We start from the raw sequence: 16889 nt of genomic DNA on the forward strand, positions 1-16889 counted from the left end.
GCCCAGCCCTCGGGAATGGGCGGGGAGGGCTGGGGGCGGGGATACCCCGTGGTAAAAACGGGGTGTTGGCTCTTCCGCCCGGGCTGGGGGGGGGAACACCGGTCCCTGCCCGGCTGGGGACCGTCTGGGCCGGGGTGGGGCTGTCTGGGCCGGGGGCGGTGGGGAAGCGGGGTGCGGGCGCTGCCTGGCTCCAGGCCTGGTGTGCGTGGGGGAGGTCCCTGGGGCAAGGGAGAGCAGGGAGGGGGCGGCCGTCTCCCTCTAACCACAGGCGACAGAGTGGGGTGGGAGCAGCCGCTTCTCTGTGCACCTGGAGGGTCTGGGGGGAGCGGGGTCTGTGTACACCCCCCACCCCGGCATCCTTGGCGTTGGGGCTGGGTACCGCTGCTTCGTGGGGAGTAATGCTGCGATAGAGCAGCCCTACATGATGGGGGAGCTCGGGGCTGGCTGCTTCCCCTGTCACCCAGAGGGGACACCCCCTTTGTTCCCTCTTCTTCTGCCGTGTTTCCTTCTGCGATTCCCATTTCCTTCTGCGTTGCCATCACAGCATTTCCCTCTTCCCTCGTTAGGGAGGTGATGGGAACGAGTGATTGACTGTCCCTGCCTCGCTCTGCCGCCGGTTGGGAAATGAGGTTTTCTGCCCTCCAGGATTCTGCCTCCTTTCTTCACTCCCCCCCTCCTCTTCCTGATGCTGCTTCCCCACGTCAAAACCAGGAGAGGGGCAGCCCGGAAAACTTTCACATCTCGCCTTTAATGTGGAGCAAGAGAGTCCAGCGACTGCCTACTCCTTCCCTGTGGGCAGCGCAGGCAGCCCTGTCCGCACCCCTTCCCCTTTTGCTGTGAGGATCGGGGTGGGGGAGGATGAAAATGCCTCTTCTGGGGAGGCCCAGGCCCTTCCTTACTCGACATTTGGGAAGCTGGGCAGCATGATTCCTCTCCCCTTTGCTCAATTTTCCAAAATAAGAGCGTTTTAGGTTTTTAAAAATGCTCTCCCTTCCCCTCCACGGCTAGAAAGAAGGGTCTCTGATGGTGGGGGGTGCTTTGCCAGGAAGAGGAGGAGGAGGTGGTTTGGGTAAGCGGAGGGTAGCTGAAAGCAAGGAGGAAGAGCGACAGCATATGGATGCGATCCTATCGATTCGCTTTAGCTGCCTTGCCTTCCTCGCCTTCTGTTTGCTGAAATCACCCCCAAAAATGGATTTTTTTTTTTTTTTTTTTTTTTCTTTGAGCCTGCCTCTGCTGCTGACAGGCTGGAGGAGGAAGGGGGGGGTACGAGCCCGTGGGGAACGGCGTCCTTCTGGAAGAAGGTGTGGGAGGTTTTGACTCTTATTTCTCGGTGTTCTTCAGTGGGGGTTGGGGAAGGATTGCAACAACAAGCGGTTCAAGAGGACAGTGGTTTTTAAGGATTATGCGTGGTTGGCTACTGGCAGAGGATTGCATGCCTTCTCACCGGGGAGCTGAGAGCCAGCTGCGTTTGAGCTGTTGAGGTGTGCAGGGAGACACCCCACCCCCACCCCCCTTAAATGCTGGTGCTCTGCTCTGGCACATCACTGGATTTTAAATGGCCCGTGATGCTGCTGTCACCGAGGGCAAACGCAATTTCATCTCACGTGGGCACTGGGGGAGCTTGGTGTAGCCATCGAGCCGGGGTGCCACTGGGGCCCGGTGCTCTTGGGGTGAAACGATGCCTTCACCATGTTCGCGCCTTATCCGTAATGGGGTTCGTGTCCCCTTGGACGGGTGTCTGTAGGGATCCCCCTGCCTCGCCGTGATTTAGGAGCATGCCTGGAATTTGTTGCATTCTTGGTTCTCCTGGGTGCATTGGAGCTGCTGATCGCCTGGCGGTGGTGGGAAATGGCCAAAAAGACCCATCTTGGGGGACAACGACCTGATTTCCGAGCCGTTAAGATCTTCAGTGCGAGGTACAACCTTCGCTTTGGCGCTTTTCCTGATCACGAGGCTGCATGAAACCAAATGTGACGTGCAGCTGACAGGGAGCATCCATCTTTGCAGCGCTGCGGTTTGCCTGTGCCGAGAGCAGCCTGGCTTCCTCTTCCGATGGCTAACGGGCTCCTGCTGGTCATGGCACCCGGCTCTGCTTGGAGCATCCCGGTCCCTGCTGTGCTCCCGGCTGGTCTGACACAGCGGGGGGGGGGGGTTTGCTGCCTCCTTTCAAATGTTTCTGGAAGGGGGAGAGCAGAAATATCTACTTGGCAGAGTTAATTAAACTTAAGATGCTCTTGAAAGTGTCTTTTCTGCCAATGTTTTCTTCTGAGGGAGCGGCGCAGGGCTCGTGATCAACTACTTGCAAGATGCAGGGGGGTTTAAATGAGAGGAGCTTCTTGGATTCATTCACTGAGCTGCTTTCATCACTCGCTAGACCCTTCAGCATTTAAGTAAAAAAAATCACGGAACCTGTATTTTTTTAAAAAATTATTTCCCTGCTAATTGATAGTTCTTTGCGCTTTGTTCTTCCCCACCCAACAACAAACTGCTTACCGGACCCTGGTCTTGCGGGGTGTGGGGGGGTAGGGAGCTGCGGCCCCTGTACATGGGATAACTCCCCCCTTTTTGGGAGCCAGCCAGGGGGGAACCTTTGTCTGCTGAGCGGCCCTGCTCATCCCGGCTCGGAAGGAGTCCTGTTGCACCGCTTGGTTGTAAGAATTGATCATTTTTAAAATGTTTTGGCAATAACAAGAACTAGGGATTGGGGGGTGGGGTGGGTGGGAAATACCTGTTTTGTTGTTTTTTTTTTTTACAACCCAGTGTATTACCCCATGGAGAGTGACTTTTATTTTTTAAAGGGGCATTTGGTTCGGGTGGTGTTTAAAGCTGCTGGTGTGCGAGCGCTGAATGCATGGCTCCGCATCGTGTTAGCACCGAGGCACACCAGCAAAATGTTTCTGTTTAAAAAAAACAACAAAAAAAACCCCCAAAAAAACAAAACCACAAAAAGACCAGAGATTGGCCATAAATCTAATCCCTGTGTAAAGCTATCCACCTCACGCACAGAAATTCAACCTATCAGGCCGTGCCACATGCCGCTGCAATTTTATAGCGTTGGATTGACTGCTGGAAGATGGAGAAGAAACTTAGTTTTATGTGGGGCTGCTGTGCTGAGACCTCACTGGTGCTTCTGCGTGGGCAGGTCGAGTGCGGACATGGTTTGGGGATCCATTTGCTTCTGTAGCTTCTCGGTGCCGTGAGCCATCCCTCCATGGAAAGCTGTGGTTTTGGGTTTTGCCCAGGGACTCGTGGATTTCTGCTCCTTAATCTCGAGGTGGTTCAGAGGAGCCTGGTTACAGATGGCTGGGGTTTCATTTGCTGTGACTTTTCTGTTGTGTGTAGGTTATTTTGCAGGTTTTTTTTTAAACATGTAGGATGATATGTCACTGCTCCATAACTTAGTTTGCAGCATCTCGGGGCGATGCACCAAGCGACGGGGCCTGGGAAGTGAGATGTTGTGATGAGCCCGTATTTCTCTCCTTCACTCTTATGGATAGACTTCAAGTCATTTCTCTTGATTGGTTTCAGTATTTCAGGTAATTTGGCTATTTAAAAAAAAAAAAAAAATCACAAATGTTTTCTGCCTTGGCTGTGCTTTCTTCAGGAGGTTTCTGTGGAAAGCGGTGGAAAAGCGAGGAGCTGTGCTCGCATGTGTCCCAATGGACTGTCTGCCTGGGGAGAGGCTGGTTTTGCTGTGACACATACTGACTGTGAGAGCTGGAGTTGAAATGCTTATTTGTGTCACTTGAAAAAGATATTTTTTTTTAATTATTTTTTTCCTGTAAAGAGCATTACTCTGAAATTGGGACTTTGAAGAATACATCAACCCACCTGGTGTGATGGTCAGGGTCTAGCTTTCAGGGGCTCAGACAGCCCAGCTTGCCCATGCTCTCACAGTGCGGTTGGGGTGGACAACAAAGCTTCGTGGCCGGAGGGATGCCAGTGGCCTGTGGATGTGCAGTGCTTCTTGTTTTCCTGCTTTTTTTGTTGAAGCTGGAAATGAATGGACATAAAGTTTTGCTAACCTTAAATTGGAGCTACATACCTGGTGGTTGTCCTGGTGCTTTCCAGCTGTCTATGGAGCAGTTGAGGCTGATGGTGGCTTTCCCCCTTCCCTGAGGATCACCAGCTGAGCACAGTGTTGTAAGCTTTCCTGCTCTTTCCCAGACCTCCAGCTAAACTGGAACCCGGCCTTTGGACACCGCTGGGTTCATGCACCAAACCTGATTTGGAGAGGAATCAGGGTTATCTCCTGGGTTAACTGGGCAGAGGATGGAAGTGGTCCTGGCGTCATGGTGGTGCCTGGGTCCGGCGATGGATGTGGCTTGGCTTCAGTGGGGCTACAGAGAGAAACCGCCTTGGGCTGGGGAGGGGAGCTGGGACCTGGGGACCCCCAGGCATGGGAGGGTTCATTTGGGCATTGAAGGTCCCGCCCTTGAACCACGCAGCTTTTTCATCTCATATGTATTTCCTTGGAGGGATTCCTTGCCCTTTGCTCTCTCACCTTCAGATGCCCAAAATCTTAAAGAATGCCATTGGGATTTTTTTTTCATGGAATCAAGGAAAACTGAAGTAGTTTCAAGGTCTGGTTTTTTTTGTTGTTTTTTTTCCCCAGTGTGACCCAGGTAACTGGGGCAATGAGCTCTGTGTAATGAATACAAGAGTGAGGTTCTCCCTCTGTTTGTTTTAACAACTCTAGGTGCTACTTCTAACAAAACAAAGCCATGTTTTCAAGTAGAGCTCTGTCCCGTTTGCTGATAATACTGCCCTAAGGTACAGAGGCTTCCTTGTTGTGACTAACCAGTTCCCTCCTGTCGCCTTACAGTCTTGTCTTGTGCAAAACCAGAGTGGGTGATTATCTTGGGTCGGATGTTTTTAGGTTTGTCAAGTGCCTTGTTGCATGCACAGGCCTCAGAAAGCTTGTCCCCATCCGTGGGAAGTGGGTCGGGGAAGAGGCTACAGTGCTGGGATTTATTCTTTTTTTTATTCTCCATGATTTTCATGTAAATGCAGCATATCACTTCTAATTGCTTGCTCTCAGCACTCGCAAAGATGGGATTATTTAAGATGTATTGAGGAAAGGGGGATAACGCTAAACTTTGGATTGCACTTAGTTTTGCAACTCTGCCTTTTGGATGAAGAATATTATCTGGTTATTTGTGATAACGGTATCCAGAATATGACTGAAATCCTTCTGAAGACCAGGACCAGCATTTGGAATTTGGAGGGTGTGAGGAGAGGCGCTTCCAAGCCTCCTCTCTAAAATTAGACTGAAGATTGTCGCGGAGGAGTCTATAAAGAGCCTTGGGGGCTTTTTTTCCACGGAGCCTCGACACAACCGTTGCACATTGGTCCTGTGAAGTCGCATCCATTTTGTTTCATCCCTAATCAAAGTCTTTTGGCTTTGTGGCAGCAGCAGGTATTTCCAGATAGGTGGTGCCAACTCCGGTGGAGCCATGCACGTGCTGGGATGGGTTAACAGGCCTTCACTGGATGAAGGGCGCTGCTGCTCAGGATTGAGTGCGTATTTGGGGGCCGAGCCCTGAAACTGTCCGATTTCAGAGTCCTGATGATAGATTAGAGGTGGTCCTCGCTTACAAGCCCTGCCTGGTTCCTCAAGGTCGGAGGAGCATCCTGCCGGATGATCGAAAGGGTTGTGAGAGGGGAGAGAGAGGCATTAAAAGACCATTAAGGTTGTGATGGAAAGCAAAAGCCAGAGAAATTCTTGGTTCGGGCTGAAATGAGCTGTGTCTCCTCCGGTCCCGTGGAGCAGCGAGGAAGGAGGAAAGGTGTCCTGTTGTGCTCGGAGGTGCTGGAGGATCTGCCCTGAGCTGCGTGTTTCCTCCCATTTATTGGTTTTTGTTGCAGCAGTTGGCGTTCTCGTGGTTCTTTTCCTGCGTAAATTTTTCATGCCTGGTCTTTTAAAGGCAAAACTCACTGCTGTTGAATATGCAAACACACGGTGCTGTCAGTGGGGTGGCTGGTGCATGCGCTCTCCCAGTGTGCCCGCTGCTGGAGCCGTGTGCTTGTGCCTTTTGGGCGCCTGCGTCAAAATAGCAGCTCGATACAACTGCGCAGGGGCCAGACGGTGCTAATAATAAAATAACTTGTGACCATGTGCCTTTTGGTTCAATGGAAGAGTTAAAAATGCCTTAAAACACCTAGTTTTGGATCCTAAAGGGTTAGTGGTAGCGGTGCTACTGGGCTTCTGGGGCAAATTGTAGTGACCATAAGCTCAAACTGCCTGAAGCCAATAAGCGTATTTTTCCAGAGTATCCTGGATTTAGGCCTCATTTTTATTGAATCTCAGAAAATGAATGCAAGAATCTCGTTTCTTTGGGATTAGACTTAACCAAAATCCATCTGCTGTCTTGGGAAGGGGACACTGCTGCTTACTTACTGCCTGTTTTCCATCTCCTGGACCTGTAGTTTTGGGTTATGCCCCGTCCGTACCTGGGAGCAGAGCAGCTATGTGCTTCGATACGTGAAGACAAAACGTTTAAATACTTTCATTCCGGTTAACACTCTGGTTTGGTAGTGGGGAGCTAGAAACAGGATATTTATGCAAACCTGCATAAATATTTGCAGGGACTAGAAGCCCTTCTGCATGTGGCATCTTGAAGGATTGCCTTTCCCTGTCCAAATCTTTCCAGGCCTGAAATTACAGTCTCGGATAGCTGGGGTTCCCCTGGGGAGCAGACAGGCACATCCCTCCTCTTCCCACGGCAGAGGGGTCCCAAGAAGCAAGCTACAGAAACAGGATTTCAGAGGAAAGAGGCTGGACCTCTCCCTGGCCTCTTGGTGAGCTCATGTGTTGGGATCAGGCTTTTTATCCCTCTTCTGCTGAGCCTGAATTTTGGTCGCATCCCTACCAGCAAGGAAACAGATGGAAGTGTATTTCTTCAAGCTCTCAGCAAGGAAGCAGGATGTGTCCTCCTGACATGCCTCTCGTCAGAGACAAAATCTAACTCTTTTGCCCCAGAAATGTTCGCCCTGGTGAGGTGCTGTGGGGTGTAAGTCAGCTCCGGCTTCCCTGTCTCCTCTGGTCCGTGCAAGAAGCTTTCTCATTGACATCCCAGCACAAAGACTTGCAAAGCAAACATGTGAGATCTCGCTCTGCGCCCTGGTATGGCATCATCCCTTTGAGGAGCAAGGGAGATGTGAAGGGAGATGGATGACCTGAAATCCTCCTGCCTACGAGGTTTTTGTTGCTGACAAGTTCTGGGTTTAACAGTTTGCTTGTATTTTTTTTCTTTTCCCGACTGCCTAACGCAGTTTTTAGCAGAAAGATAATTCACTTTAATGAATTATAAAACTTGTTTCGCTGCAGTGGGTCTTCATTTTTCCTTTTGTCTGCAGCAGAGTCACTGTTTGAGTAGAATAAAATTAACTTAGTCCCTGAAAAGACAAAAGAGCTGAAACTCTTCGCTGCTGAGGGAGGGAGGGGGCAGGGCATTGTCTCAATGGCCCCATATGCTTTGCCAATCATAATGTTTTGGGTTTTTTTTTTGTCATCTGGAGTTTTAAATTTAAACACTTTGCCATTTAAAAATGGTTCTTTTATATATATATATATAAAAAAAAATTATATATATATAAAAAAAGTTTTGTTTTCCCAGTCAGTCACTGGGAGCTGTATGCATGTATCCAGAAACAAACTGCGTAAAGTTAATGAAACTCTGCAGCGTCTTTACAAACATCTGCAGGTATAGTCTCTCTGTCTGCACTCCAGCACTACCCGTGTTCAGTGAGGGACTGAGATACTGAATGGAAAACCTACTTGTCCTTTATGCTGTGTGACTTGCTATGTAATCATCGGAAATTTTAAGATTTATGCTGTAAAGTATTTGCTAAAGTTGGATCGCTGTCTTGATTAGGTGGCTGAGTGAAGGTCTGCACCAGGGCTTGGACTGGGGAGTAGCTGGAAATCTGAGCATCAGCTGAGCTGCTCCCAGTTTGCTCCCAGTTTAAATCCACCCTTTAGATGGTGGTTTGTAGCAATTACCTGGAGCGGGTGGCTGATGTGTGGGGTGTAGCCTGTGCAGGTGGAGATGCTGCTTCCATATCTGGAACGAAGCTATTTGCTCCTCAAGCACATCTATTAACGCCCTGCACAGTCTGGCTTACCTTTGTCACCAGTCAAGAGATGCTGCTCTTTAGATTTTTGTTTTTTAAAAGGGAATTTTGAGTGAAAGGAAATCAGACAGATGCAGACTTTCAGAGAGTTTCAAAATGGTTGCTTGGTAATAGTTCCTTGTTGTTGAATAAGTCCAAACCTAATGCATTTTCCCCTTCTATGAATCACTCCTTGACTTGCTTCTTATTGAAGTCCCTGATTCTAATTTAATCTTGGAGACCTGACAATTTTAAATACCTACTAGTGCAGTGTGAGTCCGATTTTGCATTTCAATAGCTTATTGTTTTAGTCCCTGCAACAATTTCAACAAACCAGCAGCAGTGTGGAGAATAGCGGCACTTTGGTGTCTGTGGTTGGAGCCTCTGCTCTCTATTTGGAGGCACCAGTTTAACCTAACACTGTGTTCAGTAGCCCTGGAACAACACATATGTCTGCTGAAATAAAGATGCTAATAGACTTGGTTTTAAAGGAATGGCTTTAACGGAAAATCAGATCTTGAATTTGTTCAGCAATACCATTTTTAAATAACCTCTCTTCTGGGCTCAGCTGTATTTAGTCAGTGTGTCTCGCTGAGATTTGGATAAATCGAGGGAATAATGGGTCGGGAAGCTTGCTGCAAGCCACCAAGGATGTCTTAATAAATTGCTGGGCACCATATGGCAGTTTTGGGTGTTCCTGTCGGTGTGCCGGCAAGCCCATTTTCTTGATGGCTTGCAAATGGGGTTTGGTTGGACCACCAGCAGCCCCTGGGCTCCTTGCTTTCTCTTCCCCGCATGGAATTTTTTGTTGTTTTGCTCTCACCCTGGCATTTTTATGCTAATTGTACTTGCTTTGCTCTCATTTAGTCTGCTGCTCTGAAATACGTGGACCCAAAGTGCTGCTCGCTAGTTTTACGTTTCAGTGCTGAAAACAACTGGACTGGGAAGCGGGCAGCTGCTGGACATGGTTAGCTTCCCACGCTTTGTGGTGAGGATAGAAATAGGACTGCCGTCCATTCACTTTCCGGTGGGATAGCACTGTGATGAAAATATCGCATTGCAGCTAGTTGGTGGTGTCATGGATGGTGACCTGTTGGTTAAAATTGCCATTAAAAGTGAGTGAGGGGAGCTAACCTTGGCACTGTACTGCAAAATTCAAAGGAGATCAGTCAAAGGACAAATCTGAGCCTTGGTGCTGTTGCATTTTAAAGAGAATTGATCCATTTCAGAGGGGTTAATCCCAGACCTGGACTGAATTTAGGTAGTGGGGTTATGCCAGTGGGGACTAGCCCATAGAAAATGAAGTAACTGTGGATTATGCTGAGCCAGTCCTGGTGGTCTTTTCCTGGTGAATGTTGTTCTGCTTCATGTGAGTTTGCTGGTGAAACCTTGTTAACCAGTTCCTTTGCCTTGAGATTAACCAGCTTTGAAGTGGTATTGAATGGCAAATTAAAAAAAAAAATCATTTCTTTCCTCATGTAATTGTCTTCCAGTTTTACCAAAGTATTTTTCAAAGTACTTGTTAGTCTGAAGCTGTATTATGATGATGACGATCATCTGCTTGCTATTAGCTAATGAGAAGGAAGGAAAGAAAGTCCGAAAAACATGAAGAGGAGGGGATTTGATCCAGGAAGCCTCTGTTTTGGAGAAGAGGCAGCTTGAATGACAGATATATAGTTGAAGGACAGCACAGGTGGGGAATAAGCAACAAGGGAAGAGATGAGTTCTGGTGAAACCCACCCTATTCCCATGGCTTGGTTTGCTGCAGAAAGCTGTCCCGGTTGGGTCCTGCTGTGTTGGAAACCGGTGTGCCCTGGCACAATGAAGAGCAGTAACAGTCCAGACGACTGGGTTGTTTGGGTTTTTTTTTTCCCAGAAAAATGATTAGGAGAGATTTATTGTTCTTAGATGTGTTGATTTGAAATACCAGCAGCACAGATGCAAGTCTGTATTCTGATCGGCATTTTAGTCCTTTGGTTCCTCATGGAGTCTCGCCTGGATATTCAATGCAGGCTTTAGGCAACACTGAGGAGCGATGCTGCTGGTGTCCCCATCCTTTAGTGCTAAAGTGATGTTATTGCTGACTTTATTAGTATTCTTATATTTACACCACCAACAACTGTCTGTCATTGGATGTTTAGTTACGATTGAATTGAAAATTCAGTAGAAGTGTTGTAATTCAGTCTGTTTCTCCTCCCCAATGACTATTGTGACGTTTGCTGCTCTTTGGATCGTGGGCTTTCATCTTGTCATAACTTCATATAACAGGTTTGTATATGAAATTAGCCTTCCTGCCATCTTCACACTGGGTGTTGAGTCTTCTGGGCTTAACCTCGTTACCAGCCTGTACCTTCAAACCCACCCTCTGCTCTTCATCTCTTACACCCTTCTCCTGTGTGGTTCAGTGCGATGGATTCATCACTTGTCCCCGGTGTCGGGAGCATTACCCAATTTTACTGCTTATTTTGGGGTTGTGGCACTGCCGTTTCCTGGACCAGTGTGCAGTGGTCAGATCATAGGCTAAATCTCACCCTGCCATTACTTGGGTGCCACGCTACATTAGTCCTTTAACAAGTGACTTTATAATTCAAACTTTCCAAATACTTCGTCCCAATAAATTAACTCAAGGCGATCGCATCCTACTTTCCTGGTTGGCTGCCTCTTTCTTACTTCCTGATTAGTTACCTGGGAAAGCTTGAAGGTTTGCTGGCCTAGAGACCCTTGCCACCTGTCCTTTGTGTATTACATATAAGAATTGCCGTAAAAGTGTAAACGAAGAGAAGATGGGGACTTCTGGGCTAATCACCCAGCAGAGCTGACGGGAATCAGGAGAGATTTCTCAGCGATGGATCACCTGCAGATAATGAATTGGGTTCGGGAAACAGAGCTGCATAAAAGCAGCTATTGTTAGCACTTTTGCAGACTTTGTCAAAGGCCTTTTCATACTGCAAATAGAAGCACCCAGAGGATGGGTCCTTATGAAAGGACCCTAAAATTCAATTAAATGAACAGTCCAGTGATGTTTTACCAATACCTTTCCCCATCCTGGCCATAAAGATCTTTCAGAAGCCTCGCAACAGTGGGATAAAGGACAGGACAGGAGGAGAGATGTAGGGCATCTTCAGCCACCCCTAATTTGTTGGAAACAGTTTAATCTCTGCTGAAACTCTGCATGCCTTAAGACCAGGATGAAAGGTCTGGAGGAAGATGACAAGTGTGGAAAAAGCATGAAACGGTCCTAAAAAAAACCCAGAGAATGGAAATGCCTGAAGACAGAGCAAAGTGGTGAAGAAACTTTTTGCCGCGGTGGGCTGAAGTCGTCGAGGTGAGATAAACAAGTGTAGGAAGGAGATTTCTCTAGAGGGAACCATTTGAGGTAGTGCAGTCTTCTCCTTGATACCAGTTATGTTTCTCCATGACATGGTGAAGAGATTGCAAACTGCAAGGCTGGGCAGAGTCTCCCTGTGGTGCCTGGGGAGGTGAATACCAGTGAGTACCAGTGAATACCAGTGTATGGGCTGGGGCTGCACTGAGCATCATACTGGGTGGACCCAGTGTCAGGGAACTGAATTTCAGCTGCAAAGACCCGCAGCCAAGGACATGTTGCTTAGGCCTGAGTGTTGAGAGATAGTCAGCAAAAACATCTCAATTCTCGGTTTTAAATGAAGAGAGGGTCAACTTTGTGATCGAACACAAGCAGCGTTACATTAAAGGTAATGGCAGTCTGCAGAGGGAAAGGAAAACCAGTGCTGGGATGTTGGTGAGATGGCTGCCTCCCAACTCCAGCTGGACTTGAGAAGCATTTTCCAGGTATCACCATGTAGGTTTTTTTCCCAGGATTGAACAAGTACCGTGAAAGATGAGTGTTTGCTCCCTGGGAGAAGCCACACTTGCCCATCTCTGCGCAGAGGGGCCGTACCCACCAGTCATGACCACCAACTGCGGCACATTGGAGGCTGGGGGCTTTCTTCACACCGTATGGAAGAGGGGTTTCCTAATGTAATACCTTCTTTTTCCCCCAGAGACCCCGAACACATCATTTCTTCAAGCAGAACCTCAGGATTTCTGAAGACTTCTCAGCTGTAATGCGCTTGGGCTTTCTCAAAAAATAGCAATTTCTTATCCTGTGCTTCTCTTCTCCGTTTTCTCATGACCTGCCACTTGGTCTGCACGTTTTCAGTGGACACAGCCTGGAACTAAATCTTATTGGGGCCCAAACCACCACCTCATTAGTTTATAAATCTATGGTAACTACCATGTAATTAGTTATTTCCCCCTTTGTAAACGAAATTGTTCCATTTTATCTAATAAAGGCAAACTCTGGTAGTACCAGTGCTTGGAGTAGCATTGAAACTCTGCTTAATTACCAGATTCTCTGCAGCCCATAGGTTGTCTAATACATGATAGTTACTGGGTATTATAGATTACATGGTTATTTGTGTGCTGTGTAATAGCTTTATTTTTAGAAGATGCTTTGATAACACTTTCAGCGTGTAAAACCAGTGAAACCTGTGTGCGCTATCTTGACAAAGATGTAATTTGTAAGTCGGTCACTTCTGCTTGCTCCACAAATAAATTAAGTGTAATACTAATATTAATTATGTGCAAGGAGTCTCTCCAAATTGACACTAGCGGTCTTGTTAAACTTTGATTAGCACCATTTTGTGATTTGCAACCCAACATGGAAGGTTCCCATTTTATTAGTTATTTCAGCCGCCCGGTCACCCCAACCATTTTCATCTGCACTGTTGAGACACCGATTCCTGTTCTGTGTTTGGCAAAGCTGGGTTTGTGCTGGGTTTTGAAGTCATCTCTTGGTTCACTAGCTCTGGAAAATGCTTGAACTGACTCGTTAATGGAAGGGGTTTAGACCAGACCGGTCCTAATAAAGGATGTAGTGTGGGGAGGTGGGTGACCCCTAGGTCTTTCCCTTTGGATAGGAACTTTAAATGGTAAAATGTATGAGACATACCTTGTGAAAAGGATACGGTCATTCAAAAAAACCATCTGTTCCAACTCTTTTAACCTATTTCTGGACATGTAGCAGGGTAAGCATTAGTAGCCCAGCTTTGCTTCACTTTCACTTCAGGCTCTTTGTCTCTCAGGTTCTTCATTCTGGCTTGCAAAGACCAGGGGAATGTTGGCTTTATTTCTGCTTTCAGCATAAAGAAACCAAATTCAATAATTCTGGTTTTATAAAAAGCTGATGGGCTCAGTGGAGCTGGACTAAGATGAACGTGAATCATTTCTATCCTTGTTGCTTTTGGAGGAGCAGCTTGGTGTGGTGGACACTCAAAATGCACATTAATTCTTTAACGAGGCCTTGAACTTGTCACCATCATCCTTACTGCTGGTTCCTCCCACGTTTCATCTTTACCTGCTTGGTTCCACCTCTAGACTTCAGGGCATCCTTTTCTTCACCGTAGGAACCGGTGCTGGTGCTGCAGGGTGAGAAGCTGTGGGAATCAGTCATCTCTGAAATTTGGGTAAAGCAGCTCAGCCTGAGGTTTGGTAGAGCCGCTCTCTGCTGGAGTCTGGTCTCCGGTGCCACAATGCCCTTGCCGCCAGCCAAAATCCTGCCAGATCCTTCCTCTTCAGCAAAGGAGGGAAGATGAGATGCCAAACCCCCAGCTAGCATCTTCGTAACCATCCAGGTGTTTGAAACAGGTGTCCGTGCCCGGTCCAGTCAGAGCTCCGGACCAGGCTCCGCTGTCCCAAGGGAGTGGAGATGCCCTCCTCCGGTGAGCAGGGATGGGGTTGCCCATGCTGCCGGTCCACCCTCGTGCTGCTGTCGGCTTCACCGGCATCCCTCGCATCTTTGCTGGGACCAGCATGCCGTGAGCTGGGCGATGGAGGGGGTGCTTTGACACCTACCTTGGGGTGCACAGTATTTTTTATTATTTTTTTGGGGGTGGGGGCAGGAAGCAAAGCCCCGCATGCCCCGGCTCGGTGTGCAGAGCGTCGAGGGACCCGACTGTCATTTTCAGGAGCGAAACAGTTAAAATACCATCAGAGGAAAGGAGCTCTCATGAATGAAGACAAAGTTTGGCAAGGGGCCAGGGACTGCTGGCGGCCGGGGGAGGGAGGGGGCGGCAGCCAACTGACTCTTATACCACAACCCACTTTAAAAAAAAAAAAAAAAAAAAATTAAGAGATAATTCCATGTCCTGAGGTTACAAACCGGCTGCAACTGGTTTTTTTTTCTTTTTTTTTTTTTTCTCTTTTTCCCTGCCCCGCGAGGCATCATGGGTAAAAGTAAGCATCCCCCTTTTCTTTTGTTTAATATAACAGTACAGCGCATGATTGGCAGGGAAGTGCCCGTTTTGAGACAGGGTTTCTGCAGGTCCCTGGAGGGGGATGGCACGCGGGGCCGCCCATGCTCTTCCGAGAGGGCTCCTCGTAAAAAAAGCTTGGCTCTTCCTCACCCTCCTCTCCCCCCTTCCCGCTCTGCCGTCCCCGCTCCCCGGCTCTCCTGTCCCCCCTTCTTTTCTCCCTAATTTTCTTGACAACTAGAGGAGGCAGCAGGAATATTGTACCTGTAAGTATTCTTTAGACTGTCCTTTTTTTATTTTTTTTTAAACAGACAAAAGGCTCTTTATGGATTATCAGATCTGCTTTTTCTCTCTCTTTTTTTTTTTAACGTGAGTTTGGCAGCTAAATGTAATGTCTTTACAGAATATTTTAAGGAGAAAACTAGCACTGTTGCTTGTATTTGCTGTTGGAGCGGTTCCCTTCCCCCTTCCCCCCCTCCAACCCCCCCCTCCAGGCTCCTTCCATTGCTGTTTTGCTGGAATTACTAAATCCAACCCTCCCCGCACTACTGCTGCAAGGGAAGGCTGATTTTGAGTATTAAAAAAAAAAAATTTTTTTCTTTTGTCTGTAGCGCTGATGGTTTGATGTAACAGCATCCCCCCCATCCCCCATCCCTTTTATTTTCTTTATTTATTTTTTTTCCTCTTTTCATGTCAGCCCTGGCCCCGCTGCGCACGGAGGCCGCCAGCTGACGGGCGCGCGTGGCTCGCCGCCAGCGCGCAGGAGCGTGCGGCGCGCACAAAGGCAGGGCCCGCAGTCGAGGAAATCGCGGCGCATTATATAAGGAAGCCTGCGTCATCCCTGGCTTGCTCAGCCTGACGGATGGGGAGGAGAGGTGGAGGAGGATGGAGGCGAACGCTCCCCTTTCCCCCCTCTCCTTTAATAATAATAGTACTATTATTATTTTTTTTTTTTTCTAACTGACCGGTTCATCAAGGGCGCGGAGCATTCTCCAGCTGGCAGGGCTGGCTTTCCCCAAAGCGTGCAGCCAAATTCCCCATGAAGCAGGAGAAGTGTTTTTATATTTTCTTTCCCCCCGTTGAGGGGCAAAAAGCAGCTTTTTTTAACTCTCCCCTCTCCCCACCTGCCACAACCTGAAAATGATTTTATGGGGTAAGGTGTATGGTCTGTTGCACTGGATGTAGCAACCATGATTACCTCCTCCCCATAAATTAACTTTGCTAAAAATGCAAACTTAGGAGGGGAAGATAGGAGAGGGAAAGAAGCACTTTTTCTGCCCACTCCCCGCTGTTAGGTTCGTACTGTGCAAAACTTGACCTGGGGCTGCAAAACCCAGGGCTGCTCTGAGCTGGACAGCGGCGATTTGGGGTCTTGGGGGGGCTGGGGTTGTGTTTCACAAGCTGTGCAATGCCCCCCACTGCAGCTATGGGCATTTTATCCAGCGAGATGGAGTCGATTTGGAAGTTGCAATGTGTCTGTACCGACCATGGCACTTTTATAATCATAGAATCATAGCCAAATATTTTGTCCGTTCATGTATTAATTTTCTTTCTCAGTGGGTTTGTCAGGGAAAGGTGAAGGAAGCCGGGTGGGGAGCGGAGCTGTCGGAAGGGGGGGACCAGTGTCTCCCATTGCTCGGAGCTGGGGATGGGAAGGGGAAAGAGCAGAACTGTTTAATGAGTTTGCGCCGAAACGACTGTAAGAATTTACAGTCTGCTGCAACCGAGAGACAGCTCCCTGATCCTGTCGAAAACTAGCCTTACGGTTTGTCTTCTAAAATATTTTCTTTGTCTTATTTTTTAATTTCCTTCTCGTGCATCTGAATGGCAGGGAGAAGCCTTGCTTAACCCCCCAATTTATGAATGACTCTCCTTTTACGCTCGGTGGATTTTTTTGAAGACTCTGTCAGCTATTTTCTCTTTGTTAAGGCTGTATTTAGGACTGTGTTTCTTTAAAGCCTCGTGCACGTTCTGCTCTTGATAAAATCTCCGCGATAGGCCCTACATATTTTCTTTCTTACCTGCATAAAAATTCCTCCACAGGGCTGTAGCGTAGTATTTCTCTTTGCAGCTCACACAATAATCTGAGCCCAGCGTAGCATTTCTTGACAACTTACAATCCGTAGCATCAGGATTCAAAGAGCAGCACGTTTTTATTCGATAGTGCGGTGGTTTTTTTCTCCCTTTGCATCAGTGTTCTTGCAGATCTCTCTTCAGACTGCCGAGCCGTTAAGTCATAATTACCTTTTTAGGTTATTATCCTTTTTATAGTATTGTATGGAAATGCTCGTCTTGGGAGCCAGCCATTTTGTGTGTGCTGTGTTGAAATGCATTTTACGACGTAGATGTTGGTTTGTATTCAGCCTAGATGGAAGCGAAGACGTCGGAGCGGTGCATGTGCTGGGCTCTCAGCAGCCCCTAGACACACGATTTCATCCCATGGCGCTGGCGGGCTCCAGACGAGGAGCCAAACCTTGTGAAACCCATGGTTTGCCTACGGGC

The sequence above is a fragment of the Haliaeetus leucocephalus genome, unplaced genomic scaffold, assembly GCF_000737465.1.
Source record: "Haliaeetus leucocephalus isolate CR32 unplaced genomic scaffold, Haliaeetus_leucocephalus-4.0 Scaffold193, whole genome shotgun sequence".
NCBI classification, from domain to species: Eukaryota; Metazoa; Chordata; class Aves; order Accipitriformes; family Accipitridae; genus Haliaeetus; species Haliaeetus leucocephalus.